The sequence below is a fragment of the Elephantulus edwardii genome, unplaced genomic scaffold (genome assembly GCF_000299155.1).
Source record: "Elephantulus edwardii isolate Elephantulus edwardi_28Jun2011 unplaced genomic scaffold, EleEdw1.0 scaffold00183, whole genome shotgun sequence".
Taxonomy (NCBI): domain Eukaryota; kingdom Metazoa; phylum Chordata; class Mammalia; order Macroscelidea; family Macroscelididae; genus Elephantulus; species Elephantulus edwardii.
In genome coordinates, this window is record NW_006399933.1 from 2,268,448 (window position 1) to 2,272,483 (window position 4,036).

The window sequence follows — 4,036 nt, forward strand, 5'->3', positions numbered from 1 at the left end:
AGGAGTGTCCTGTCACATTGCCATGTTGCGATTATTTGAAATGACTATTTTAAAAAAGAAAGAACAATGTACAATCAAAGTCCTAGGCCACACAGGAAAACTGGGGGGATTCTCACACCACATTAACTGCTGTCACTCTCACCGTTGCAGTTTTTAAATCCTGAGTCAAGCGAGGAGAGGAGAAGAAAGAAACAAAAAATTAACAAATAAAGCCATGACAATTCTCATGTCCCTTTTTTTTGGAAGCAAGTTAGATGGTTTTTGTTTATTTTTTCCAAAAAGGGTGTAATGTAACTTCAACAGTCAGCCTAGAAGCATTTGCGGTGGACGATGGAGGGGCCAGACTCGTTGTACTCCTGCTTGCAGATCCACATCTGCTGGAAGGTGGACAGGGAGGCCAGAATGGAGCCCTGATCCACACGGAGTATTTGCGCTCAGGGGGAGCGATGATCTTGATCTTCATCACGCTGGGAGGCAGCGCATTAATTTCATTCTGCATCCTGTCGGCGATGCCTGGGTACATAGTGGTGTCGCCTGACAACTCTGTGTTGGCATACAGGTCCTTGCAGATGTCAGCATCACACTTCATGATGGAGCTGAAGGTAGTTTCGTGGACGCCACCGCCTCCATGCCCAGCAAGGAAGGCTCGCAGAGTGCTTCGGGGCAGCGGACATGCTCCTTGCCGATGGTGATGATCTGTCCATCAGGAAGCTCGGAGCTCTTCTCCAAAGAGGACGAGGAACCCACCATGGCCATCTCCTGCTCCAAGTCCAGGGCAACGTAACAGAGTTTCTCCTTGATGTCACGCACAATTTCCCGCTCAGCCGTAGTGGTGAAGCTGTAGCCTTGCTCGGTGAGGATCTTCATGAGGTGGTCTGTCAGGTCCCGGCCAGCCAGGCCCAGACGCAGGATGGCGTGGGGGAGGGCGTACCCCTCATAGATGGACACAGTGCGGGTGACCCCACGGCCGGAATCCATCACAATGCCAGTGGTTCGGCCAGAGGCATACAGACACAGCACGGCCTGAATGGCGATATACATGGCAGGGGTGTTGAGGGTCTTGGAAATGATCTGGGTCCTCTTCTCCGGGTTAGCCTTGGGGCTCAGGGGGGTTTCCGTCAGCGGCACAGGGTGCTCTTTGGGGACCACACACAGCTCGTTGTAGAAGGTGTGATGACAGATCTTCTCCGTGTCGTCCCAGTTGGTGACAATGCCGTGCTCAGTGGGGTACTTGAGGGTCAGGATGCCGCTCTTACTCTGGACTTCGTCCCCCACATAGGAGTCCTTCTGGCCCTAGCCCACCATCACGGCCTGGTGCCGAGGGTGCCCCACAATGGAGGGGAAGACAGCCTGGGGGGGGGGGGTCGTCGTCCGCGAAGCCGGCCTTGCACATGCGGGACTGTTGTCGACCACGAGCACAACGATGTCATCATCCACGGTGAGCTTGGGTGGCGGGTGTGAACCGGCAGCGGTGACTGTGCGGAGAGGCCTGTGCTCCAGGAAGGAAGATGTCTCTGCTGTCTTTGTTTCTTTCTTTCTTTTTTAATTTTAATGCAAGTTTACAGAGACTTAGGGTTTCCATTCATTCATTGTTGCACTTTTCTCCCTGCCCACCTCCTACGCCCCCATTCACTCTTCTCCTTGAAAAGTGAAAGAAAAACTCTTTCATTGTTATACAATCCCTCCCCCCCAGTCCACTCCACTGGGCACTGTTGTTTCTTTTTTAGAAAGTTTCCATGAACAGTAGTGTCTCTGGCACTTGCGACTGGCTGCTTACAGTGTTGTCTACCTCTCTTGCTCTTTACTTCTTAGGAGTTTTGCATTTATGTGACACCCTTTTATCGTCCTTATATCCTTTGGAACAATGCAACTAGATCAGATATTCAAACATTATATATGTATATGATTTATTAATTTAAAAAGAGCATATTTTCTTTAAGTATTACTAATAATTGATAATATAAAGAAGGAAAACAAAAGAATACTTAAAGGCACTAACTAGTATGTTTAGATATCCAGAAACCCCATTAGCTAAAGGGAAATTTTAAATAAATACAGATATGTTTTTATAAATAATTTAATATCAGTTTTAATTGTTCATTAGAAATAGAGTTAATAATATCTCTTATTCTTATCATTATGAAGATAGTCTAGTGTCTACTCTTCCAGTACAGTATAGGGAACTCTGGTGGCCTAGTGGTAATACTCGGCACTATCATCTCAAAGGCACATGGTTCAAATCACCTGCTGCTACACAGTAGAAAGATGGGCAATCTCCTCCCATGTGATTTACCACCCCTGAAACTCACCCAAGGGTCACTTATGGATAAATTCTAACTCAAAGGTACACAACAACAACAGTATAGTATAGTGAGTATACTTGTTTAGTATAGTATAGCCTAGTACACTTGACTATAAGTAGATAGTCATTAAAAATTCATTGAAGCAGGATTTTTGACTGTGAAATTTCTTAAGATAAATATTTCTAGTTCCATTGCATAAACCCCTCTGCAGATCAAAAAACTTCTCCAACAGGGTAAAAAGGGAAGCCACAGACTGGGAAAAGGTATTTGGTAATGACATGTCAGATAAGGGACTTATATCTAGAATTTCTAAAATACTCAAGCACCACAATAAGATAAAGGTAAACAACCCAATTGAAAAATGGGCATAGGAAATGAACAGACACTTCACCAAAGAAGACATTCAGATGGCAAACAAACACATGAAGAAATGTTCAAAGTCCCTAGCTCTAAGAGAGATTCAAATCAAAACAACTATGAGGTATCATCTCATCCCAGTAAGAATACCAAAATTTAAAAGAACAGCAAACAACAAATATTGGTGAGATTGAAGAGAAACTGGAACCCTTATTCACTGTTTGTGGGAGTGTAAAATGGTGCAGCCGCTATGCAAGGCAGTGTGGCATGTTCTCAAAAAGTTGCAAATAGAAATACCATTTGGCCCAGCAATTCCACTACTGGGAATATACCTCAAAGAAACCATAACCACCACCCAAGCAGGTATATGCACACCTATGTTTATCATGGCTTTGTTCACAATAGCAAAGTGCTGGAAACAACCCAAGTGCCCATCAACAAATGAATAGAGAAGCTGTGGTATGTTCACACAATGGAATACTACACTGCATTAAAAAACAAGGAACTCATGAAATATTATTCAAAATGGGTGACTGTGGAGGACATTATGCTGAGCAAAATATTTCAGTCACAAAAGGACAAATACTGCATAGTGCCACTATTGTAAAATGGGACTGACATTGGGATTGGGGGGAGACTGAGAAAGATGGGATAAATTATGCATACTGCATTGAAACAGATGAGGTAGAGAAATGTTTAAAAGGGATATATGACTGGGTATTATTGTCATGATGGGAGTCCAGAATGAAGGCTACATAGTGGAGCGGACTTGGGGGGGATGGATTGTATAACAATGAAAGAATTTTCCTTTTACTTTTCAAAGAGAAGAACAAACTGGAGTGGAAGGGTGGGTAGAGTGAAAAGTGCAACAGTGAATGAATGAAAATCCAAAATATCTCTAAATTTTCATTAAAATTAATAATGATAATATTGTTGTTGTTGTTGTTAAGTGCTGTCGAGTCACAGGCGACTCATAGCGACCCTGTGAAGGAGAGTCCTCGATGCTTGGGTGCCTTCCTTCCTCTCTCCAGGTTCATAGGGTTTCCAGAGGCAAACTATTATATGGAAGTGAATGCAACTCCTCCTTCCACGCTTGTTTTAATCGGGGAGCTCCACCCCACTCTCTGTCTGCATTGGTTAGCCAACCATTAGCACATTTCACATCCGTGTCACAGTGTTCAGCCTCACAGCAACCCCAAGTGACCGCAGGACGGCAACTTGTACACCAGGGCTATACAACCTAGAGGAATGTCTGAAGAAAAACAATGAAAGACTGGCCTGAGGGCCGCAGATTAAAAGTCACCCACCTTGGTCTTGGTCACATCATTTTCTCATCACTGGGCCAGCTGACCTCTCTCTCTCTCTTTCTCTGTATA

At 44.4% G+C, this 4,036-nt stretch overlaps 1 pseudogene; it reads right to left on the bottom strand.

Moving 5' to 3' along the window:
- Positions 1-308: 308 nt before the first annotated feature.
- LOC102871681 overlaps positions 309-4,036 on the bottom strand; it is a 37,766-nt pseudogene continuing 34,038 nt past the window's right edge.